The following is a 10825-nucleotide window of genomic DNA, read 5'->3' as shown; positions in this document are numbered from 1 at the left end:
TTTTTTTCAACAAACGTATTATATTGACTATTTCGTGCTCTTTCAATTCATAGTTTACGTTCCATAATAAGTATAACATAGTAAGTTCCATAATAAGTATAACATAGTATAATAAGAGTCGACGTGAAATATATGTTTACACTTTTGCACCTTACTCCTTTGCAATAAGGCGAAAAGTACGGCTTTAATAAAACGCTAATTAAATAACTTACCATATTCGGAACCTAAGAATAAATAATAGTGCGAGTGGCAACACTGTCGTAGGGGGCTATTCATAAATTTAAGTCATTTCAAATTTGGGGGGGGGGGGGGGGTCTGGACATCGGATGATGGTAGCATGACGCAGGAGGAAACGGTGTCATTCGAAGCATGATTTTTTGATGATTTTAGGGGGGGGGGGGCGACAAAAATCGTCAAAAATAGATGACGTCATGTATGGACAGCCCCTAGGTCGTATTGTCTTTTGCTAGCATATACCTCCCTCTCTCCCCCACACTCCTACCACACAGGCAGGTTGCTTTGTCAGTCATACAAGACAAATTTTCAAGTCATTGTCTCAAAATTATACATATTTGCACAATGCAGGATTAAAACTTTAGGTTCCGAATAGAGATGCACCGGATATTCGGTTACTATCCGGTATCCTATCTCGCCCTTATTTTAATATCCGGACGGATACCGGATACTAAAATAAGGGTACTAAATAACTATGCTTGATATCGGAATATAATCGTACTCGATTATTATTTTAAAATAATTTAAACGTTCCATTCACTAGCTCGCGCACTAATTTCGTACCTAGTGATAGACCTATATACCGCGCGAAAGTTCATTACGAAACAGGCCAAAACTTCCACAATGCGCACCTGAAAAACCTGAATATTTCCGCCGGCCGAATATTCGGCGGCTGAATACCGAATATTCGGCCTATGGTCAGGCCGTACATCCGGTATCCTGTATGCGGCCAAACAACTATCCGTTGCATCTGTAGTTATTTAATTAGCGTTTTATTTTTGTGTAAATGCTGTCATTAAACAGCTGTACCGATATTCGGAACCTAAGAATAATATTGAAACATGTTTGTTATCGCCTGGTGGTGGGAAGACGCCAAACCAATGTGATTATACATATCCTATGATATACTTATTATGTGTATGTAATATAATTATATTATGAGTGTTTAATTAATTATGTAGTACGTACACCCTTTATTGTAACACCTGTGAGGAGAGAGATATTTAGTAAAGTATACAATTTGATAGGTACATTTTGTAAAATTAACATTTATTGTATTTATTTATTTATTTCAAATAACAAATTGCACCTTACAGCTAATGCCAAAGCGGCACAATTTGGAACACATTAACAACATAAAGCATTTTTAACATTATTTATAACAATACAATATACAGCTAAGACACATGTATTCATTATGGTATGCTACTCTTAGGCATCTCTCTTTCTAATATCCTCTTGCACTTTCACATCACTATTCCGGATCGTTTTTATTTGCTAGATAATTTCACGGACAACTATAGTACATTATAGGAGAGGACGGAAAACCGCTAAAAGATGGACGAGTGAGTTTGAGGGCCGACACGTTGGTGGAGGTCCTCGAATAATACGACTCCATCTTTAGCGTTTCCGGCCGAGGCATTACATAGTGGTTTTCACGACTACTGCAAGGAAATAAGGAAACATTTGGATAACTATAAGTACTAGCCCGCGATTTCTCTGGTAGCAAATTACTAGCCACTGCCTGTGCTGTCTCTTGAATTTCGGTAGGCGTCAGCGTAAGAATATCATTTTCTTCACTAGAAGAACTCATTTTTATAGCGAGCGTAGATACGTGTTTCTTATATTTTATAGTACTATCCAATTCAGTGAGAATTTTCCGATCCCGCCTTTTTTCTTTTTTATTACATTTAAGAGGCGTTTTTATGTTGTTTGCTTCAAACCGACTCTAAACTTAGAAGCGTTTTTGCTAAAAAACCACAAACAGCTACAAAAGTAAAAAACGCCTTAAGCGTGAATCGAATGAACTGACTGAATGAATGAATAGTTTGACATTTCGTTTTTTTTTAAACAAGAAATTGGTCCTATAAATAACCTAAATTTATTTTTGAAGGAAAAAGTTGCGCCAAAAAAGACCTTTTATTGATTTTTATGTTTTAAATTATACTCATTGCTGTAGCGAACTGTCACCAATGACAGATGATGATAATAATGAAACATTGTAGTAGTGGTGGTTCAGGTGCTACAGCTATTGCGTACTTTCCAGCTTGGTTTTAGACCATCTATTGCCACATTTCCGAACAGTGGCGTGAAAAATTTAATTATTTATTTCACACCAGCTCGGAAAGGCTTACTTTGCACTTCAAAAACTGAGAGCAAAGTTTCATTTTATTCACAAGTGAGGCAAAGGAATCAAATGCAAATTTTGAGTTGTTTTCTTATGTTTGCTGGTAGAATTGACTTTTAAATCATAAATATTTAATAAAATTCATTTGTATTTGATTTTGTATGATATTTTTACATTTAATATTTGCTTTGGGTTGGTGTGGTGAAACATTTTGTGTTTCACTTGGGGCAAATTTTGTTTAACCCTCGTGCTTTGAAACCCTCGCAACGCTCAAGATTCCATGTTTCGAATGTTTTACTTGCTCAAGTATCAATATTAGCACGAGCGGTTAAACAACAACTTTGCCCCCTTGTAAAATAAATAACTATTTCAATATAGTCAGCTAAACTGAGGTACAAATTCAAAAACTCACCAGCAGTTTAGCTTCACGACCTTCCAGATGGAAAAACAGCAAGCCAATGACTTGAAAATTTGCCTTGTATAACTGATAAAGCAACCTGCCTGTGTGGTGGGAGTGTAGGAGCGAGGGACGTATATGCTAGAAAAGGGCAATACGACCTACGATAGTGTTGCCACTCTCAATTAGAAATGCAATGGATAGATGTTTGGTCGGATACCGGATATTCGGCCTGACCGTCGGCCAAATATTCGGTATCCGACCGCCGAATCTTCGGCCGGCGGAACAATAAAAAAAATAAAAAATCATTTATTTCAGACCTTGGTTCATACACTTACACCAAAAAACTAATTAACTACAAACTAAATTTAACAATACCTACATTTCGGTTTTTAGGTGCGCATTGTGCAGGTTTTAACCTGTTTCTCTTATCATTGCTATTAAGTACTAATAATAGTTCCTTCTCACTGTCTTCCCTTTCACTGAGCAATTGAGCACAAGATTCCTTGGATATTTTCAACTCCAGCAAGGTAAGTTGGAGTTTATCAGTCTCCTGCTGGCGAGCCGCTGCGGCTGCTCTGCGGGTAAGCATTGTAGACAGTTTTGCAATTGAAATTAAACCCAAAAATAAACAAGGAATCACTCACTCAAGCTAAGTGATATTTAGGTACGTACTTACGTGAAATAGTGACGATTGACTGTATCTACACTGCGTTCTAACCCTGTACAATGATCAACGCTTTATTATAAACACACTTAGTAAATATTTGTGATAAAAAAAAACCCAGAAAGGAATCCAAGGCGAAAGCAGGTTTCAAATTTATAACCTGTAACGGCTACAAATCTGAGATATTACAAGACACTAGTAAACGTCACTAAAGCACTTCACTTATTATGTATACATAAAACTTAATGTTAAAACTATTTGATTCACACTTTTAATGCTTAATATTACATGAAATATCATTAAAATTAAAATAATTACAAGGGACCTAGCAAAATCAGCTGCTTATTGTTTGACGGCCGGGGTTGCCATTCTAATTCAATTAAATCAATATTATTGGTTGATTTTCAAATTATATTCGTAATTATATACGTCAATTATGACCCACTACAAAAATAAAAATTGCGCATGACTATCTATCGTTCTTATTTAATTTCAGAATGGCATAGTGTGGAGTGGCATTATAAAAGGAATACTTATTATCGTAGTCATTTGACAGTTTTGGTGACACTTTCGCATTCTGTCACAGCGAAGTGTGTAGGCCCACTCTTTAATTTGATATTAACGTCTATCCAACAACTTTGTGAGTAGAAAAAGGCGCGAAATTCAAATTTTCTATGAGACAATAACCCTTCGCGCCTAAGCGTCTGTAGACTTTTTTTTTCAACAAACGTATTATATTGACTATTTCGTGCTCTTTCAATTCATAGTTTACGTTCCATAATAAGTATAACATAGTAAGTTCCATAATAAGTATAACATAGTATAATAAGAGTCGACGTGAAATATATGTTTACACTTTTGCACCTTACTCCTTTGCAATAAGGCGAAAAGTACGGCTTTAATAAAACGCTAATTAAATAACTTACCATATTCGGAACCTAAGAATAAATAATAGTGCGAGTGGCAACACTGTCGTAGGGGGCTATTCATAAATTTAAGTCATTTCAAATTTGGGGGGGGGGGGGGGGGTCTGGACATCGGATGATGGTAGCATGACGCAGGAGGAAACGGTGTCATTCGAAGCATGATTTTTTGATGATTTTAGGGGGGGGGGGGCGACAAAAATCGTCAAAAATAGATGACGTCATGTATGGACAGCCCCTAGGTCGTATTGTCTTTTGCTAGCATATACCTCCCTCTCTCCCCCACACTCCTACCACACAGGCAGGTTGCTTTGTCAGTCATACAAGACAAATTTTCAAGTCATTGTCTCAAAATTATACATATTTGCACAATGCAGGATTAAAACTTTAGGTTCCGAATAGAGATGCACCGGATATTCGGTTACTATCCGGTATCCTATCTCGCCCTTATTTTAATATCCGGACGGATACCGGATACTAAAATAAGGGTACTAAATAACTATGCTTGATATCGGAATATAATCGTACTCGATTATTATTTTAAAATAATTTAAACGTTCCATTCACTAGCTCGCGCACTAATTTCGTACCTAGTGATAGACCTATATACCGCGCGAAAGTTCATTACGAAACAGGCCAAAACTTCCACAATGCGCACCTGAAAAACCTGAATATTTCCGCCGGCCGAATATTCGGCGGCTGAATACCGAATATTCGGCCTATGGTCAGGCCGTACATCCGGTATCCTGTATGCGGCCAAACAACTATCCGTTGCATCTGTAGTTATTTAATTAGCGTTTTATTTTTGTGTAAATGCTGTCATTAAACAGCTGTACCGATATTCGGAACCTAAGAATAATATTGAAACATGTTTGTTATCGCCTGGTGGTGGGAAGACGCCAAACCAATGTGATTATACATATCCTATGATATACTTATTATGTGTATGTAATATAATTATATTATGAGTGTTTAATTAATTATGTAGTACGTACACCCTTTATTGTAACACCTGTGAGGAGAGAGATATTTAGTAAAGTATACAATTTGATAGGTACATTTTGTAAAATTAACATTTATTGTATTTATTTATTTATTTCAAATAACAAATTGCACCTTACAGCTAATGCCAAAGCGGCACAATTTGGAACACATTAACAACATAAAGCATTTTTAACATTATTTATAACAATACAATATACAGCTAAGACACATGTATTCATTATGGTATGCTACTCTTAGGCATCTCTCTTTCTAATATCCTCTTGCACTTTCACATCACTATTCCGGATCGTTTTTATTTGCTAGATAATTTCACGGACAACTATAGTACATTATAGGAGAGGACGGAAAACCGCTAAAAGATGGACGAGTGAGTTTGAGGGCCGACACGTTGGTGGAGGTCCTCGAATAATACGACTCCATCTTTAGCGTTTCCGGCCGAGGCATTACATAGTGGTTTTCACGACTACTGCAAGGAAATAAGGAAACATTTGGATAACTATAAGTACTAGCCCGCGATTTCTCTGGTAGCAAATTACTAGCCACTGCCTGTGCTGTCTCTTGAATTTCGGTAGGCGTCAGCGTAAGAATATCATTTTCTTCACTAGAAGAACTCATTTTTATAGCGAGCGTAGATACGTGTTTCTTATATTTTATAGTACTATCCAATTCAGTGAGAATTTTCCGATCCCGCCTTTTTTCTTTTTTATTACATTTAAGAGGCGTTTTTATGTTGTTTGCTTCAAACCGACTCTAAACTTAGAAGCGTTTTTGCTAAAAAACCACAAACAGCTACAAAAGTAAAAAACGCCTTAAGCGTGAATCGAATGAACTGACTGAATGAATGAATAGTTTGACATTTCGTTTTTTTTTAAACAAGAAATTGGTCCTATAAATAACCTAAATTTATTTTTGAAGGAAAAAGTTGCGCCAAAAAAGACCTTTTATTGATTTTTATGTTTTAAATTATACTCATTGCTGTAGCGAACTGTCACCAATGACAGATGATGATAATAATGAAACATTGTAGTAGTGGTGGTTCAGGTGCTACAGCTATTGCGTACTTTCCAGCTTGGTTTTAGACCATCTATTGCCACATTTCCGAACAGTGGCGTGAAAAATTTAATTATTTATTTCACACCAGCTCGGAAAGGCTTACTTTGCACTTCAAAAACTGAGAGCAAAGTTTCATTTTATTCACAAGTGAGGCAAAGGAATCAAATGCAAATTTTGAGTTGTTTTCTTATGTTTGCTGGTAGAATTGACTTTTAAATCATAAATATTTAATAAAATTCATTTGTATTTGATTTTGTATGATATTTTTACATTTAATATTTGCTTTGGGTTGGTGTGGTGAAACATTTTGTGTTTCACTTGGGGCAAATTTTGTTTAACCCTCGTGCTTTGAAACCCTCGCAACGCTCAAGATTCCATGTTTCGAATGTTTTACTTGCTCAAGTATCAATATTAGCACGAGCGGTTAAACAACAACTTTGCCCCCTTGTAAAATAAATAACTATTTCAATATAGTCAGCTAAACTGAGGTACAAATTCAAAAACTCACCAGCAGTTTAGCTTCACGACCTTCCAGATGGAAAAACAGCAAGCCAATGACTTGAAAATTTGCCTTGTATAACTGACAAAGCAACCTGCCTGTGTGGTGGGAGTGTAGGAGCGAGGGACGTATATGCTAGAAAAGGGCAATACGACCTACGATAGTGTTGCCACTCTCAATTAGAAATGCAATGGATAGATGTTTGGTCGGATACCGGATATTCGGCCTGACCGTCGGCCAAATATTCGGTATCCGACCGCCGAATCTTCGGCCGGCGGAACAATAAAAAAAATAAAAAATCATTTATTTCAGACCTTGGTTCATACACTTACACCAAAAAACTAATTAACTACAAACTAAATTTAACAATACCTACATTTCGGTTTTTAGGTGCGCATTGTGCAGGTTTTAACCTGTTTCGTGGTGAACGTTGGCGCGGACTCATTTCTATGTTCGAAATGAGTAGGTACCTACGCGTGCAAGTGAGTGGATGTTTAAATTGTTTTGAAATAATAAACGAGTAATGTACAATAGGACCGTGACTGTTTCTTAAATCCAATTTGTTTACTCTGAAATCAAGCAAAGTTACTATCCGGTATCCGGCCGGGTATATTATTCTGAGGTTCCAAATATGGGTACAGTTGTTTAATTGTTGCTTAATTTGGAGATTGACCCCAATTTCATTTCTGATCAAATCGGTCGATTTGATCATCCCGTCTGGACTTCACTTAACAGCCGTAACACATTACCGCGCCGTTCAGGGTCACTGTGCGCCAAACCATAGCCTGATGTCATGTAGGTATGTATAATGTACTTAGTCCAAAATTATGTTATTTACTAATTATGTTATTTATATGCGCTGAAGCGCGGAAGCGCTGGTGGCCTAGCGGTAAGAGCGTGCGACTTGCAATCTGGAGGTCGCGGGTTCAAACCCTGGCGCGTACTAATGAGTTTTTCGGAACTTATGTACGAAATATCATTTGTAGTAAATTCATTTGATATTTATCAGTCGCTTTTCGGTGAAGGAAAACATCGTGAGGAAACCGGGCTAATCCCAATAAGGCCTAGTTAACCCTCTGGGTTGGAAGGTCAGATGGCAGTCGCTTTCGTAAAAACTAGTGCCTACGTCAAATCATGGGATTAGTTGTCAAGCGGACCCCAGGCTCCCATGAGCCGTGGCAAAATGCCGGGATACCGCGAGGAAGAAGGAAGAAGGAAGAATGGTTATTTATATGCATTAAACGTTAAATCTGAACCAATTCGATTACTATTCTATAGTGAAACACATTCAGCTTGACTATAAAAAGCGCGGCAAATTTAAAACATGTATAAGTAAAAAGCATTTAAGGTTTCAATAGCGCTCAGAGACCTGACTTTTATCTCGATATCGTAATTTTCTAGCGACAAATCCATTATCTATACAAAACTGTCGCAAAAATGTTATCGCTTCTATATCGTGGTACAGGATAGGATGGAGCCATATACTTTACTACTTGCTTGCAAGTATCGTAATTAAACAGTGCTAAGTAGTTAAATACGCGCAATGTATTTTTATGTCATAAATAATGTATTTATTTAATGTTAATTTAGTATTCATTATAGTATGTATATTGTTTTATCCACAAATATGAATAATTGTAGTTAATTTACCAATAAAACATAATTTATACGGCCACAAATAAAATATGAAATGCTTCTAGAGTCTGTTTGGTTATTTCTACATGGAAACGAAGTCATTTCAAATTATAAAAACATTAACTGAACACCTTATTGCCGCCTGCAATCACCGCTCGCCGCTCAGCTATCCGCTGTCGTTAATACCACGGCCTTACGTTTTATGACACTGAGTCGCGTCAGGGGAGCGACACGGTTCGGTGCGCTTGCGTTCAGTCGAGTTTTGGAATATTACTGCAAATTTTTGTTGTTTATTAATTTGTTGGTTATTGTTGTTTCTTAATTTGTTGGTTATGGTGTCGACTTTTATTGCCCTAGTCGCCAAATGATGTTACTAGTGAAATTTTAACCGACACCACATGGTAAAAATAAGTTTAACAATACTTACTTAATTAAAAATCGAATAAAAACGGTATTTCTTATACATAACTTATATTTTTTGCTATTCAATTAAAGAGTACTAACAAAATCCTAACTCAATTAATTAGTACAAATATTTTAAGGTTTGCGATTCCTGCTCGGCCTTGCGTCGCAAGGTGCCCGGTACCACTGTATTGCAGCAATAACTAGAAATGCTTACTTTGGGGAATATTAGCAACTGTCGTTTTTGATAATTAAATTTTAGTGGTGAGGGGTGGTACTTAAATGACTGCTATTGAAACCTTAAATGGTTTAAACTTAGACGGAATGGTTTAGACGGAAAGCCTGCAATTACGTAAAATTTACTTTCTTATTTACAGCACTCTTGCCCAGATTAAAGCTGATAATTAGTTCGAATCTAGTCTCCCATATTTTTTACGTTCACTGGTACATATGTTTTGACCGAGTAAATAGTAAATATACTAAATACTTTTTTAAATATTCGCGCTCGGGGCGATGGAAGTTTCATCGTTCCGTCGCCCCGCTCCATGCAACGACCAATCGCGTTAGCTCGCTGGCTCGTGCGCGGCAACTTTAAAGCAACGATAACGTTTTTGATGGTTTTTTGTGTTACGAATCATATTTCAAGCCGATTTTTACAGTATTCGACGAAAGAGAACTCATAATAAAAATCCCATATGATATTGATCTATTACCATTTTTAACCAGGCAATTAATGCACAACCCCATAAAACCTAGCATACGGTATTATTTAGTGTACGATTAAATTGCAACGCTTGTACTTATTGTAATTTGGAAATAATGAGAGAAAAATAGCCTATTACCATTTTTGAGGACGGAAATATACTGAATTTAATAATAACCGTAGGTTACTTACTTTAAATGTAGGATACAGAATTATTTTTTGTGTGATTCATGCTTAATGTCATAAAGCAAATATTTCTCTATGAGTATAAATTTAAAAAATGTTATTAATATTTTTTACAAACTTTCTGTGATTTTTTATATTTTTACATTTTTTTTTAAATACCTAAATGTAATATATTTATTTGGATTATGTGTCGACGTAATCACTAGATTTATTATCTGTCCCATACACCGAAAATTTCAGCTATTACTAATTATTTCCATTCCGCCATACTAGCCGAGCGTACCTTTCTTGGCCTAAAGGGACTCATTAACGCGGAAGCATTAGGAATACATGATCAAACGAACTTCAAAGTGAAGTTCGATCAGTATTATATGAGTAAGCTTCATTCGAAGATATAAAAACCAGGTAGTCCTTTAACCTACTAGGCAACTCATCGCATGTTTAAAGTGGGTAGAAAAAACTTTAACTCGAACAGGTCTATCCCCACTTTTCCACCTAGCCTTGGTGGGTAGTAAAGCTTGCCGCCATTGCTCATTATTTTTAGAGACTATAAGTACTTTCTAAAGCAAAACTTTCTTTCTGGGTCTATGGGAGGGAGGGAAATTATATCTTCGAATGAAGCTTACTCATATAATACTGATCGAACTTCACTTTGAAGTTCGTTTGATCATGTATTATATTTCTTAAGCTTCATTCTTCAGATATAAAAACCAGGTAGATGTTAAGAGTTGAAAGTTTTGCTGCATTTCGCATGCAATAAAAAACTAAATTTTTATCCAATTATCATCATATATTTTGAAAAAATAGTTATAGGTACAATTATTCAACTATAATAACAGTTAATCGTCATCCGGAAGGCAAATGGCTCTGGCAAAATTGCCTTCATCAATCAATTGGCGATGGTAAAATCTAGCGAATGTTTCTGATGTTTTCGACCAGCCTGCAGCTTTCCGGATAGCATCGAGCGAAATGCCCGCGCGGTGTGCGGCAGAC

Source organism: Cydia splendana, unplaced genomic scaffold (assembly GCF_910591565.1).
Source record: "Cydia splendana unplaced genomic scaffold, ilCydSple1.2 scaffold_50_ctg1, whole genome shotgun sequence".
NCBI lineage: Eukaryota > Metazoa > Arthropoda > Insecta > Lepidoptera > Tortricidae > Cydia > Cydia splendana.
The sequence above is the reverse complement of the archived record's forward strand: the minus strand, read 5'-3'. Positions refer to the sequence as shown.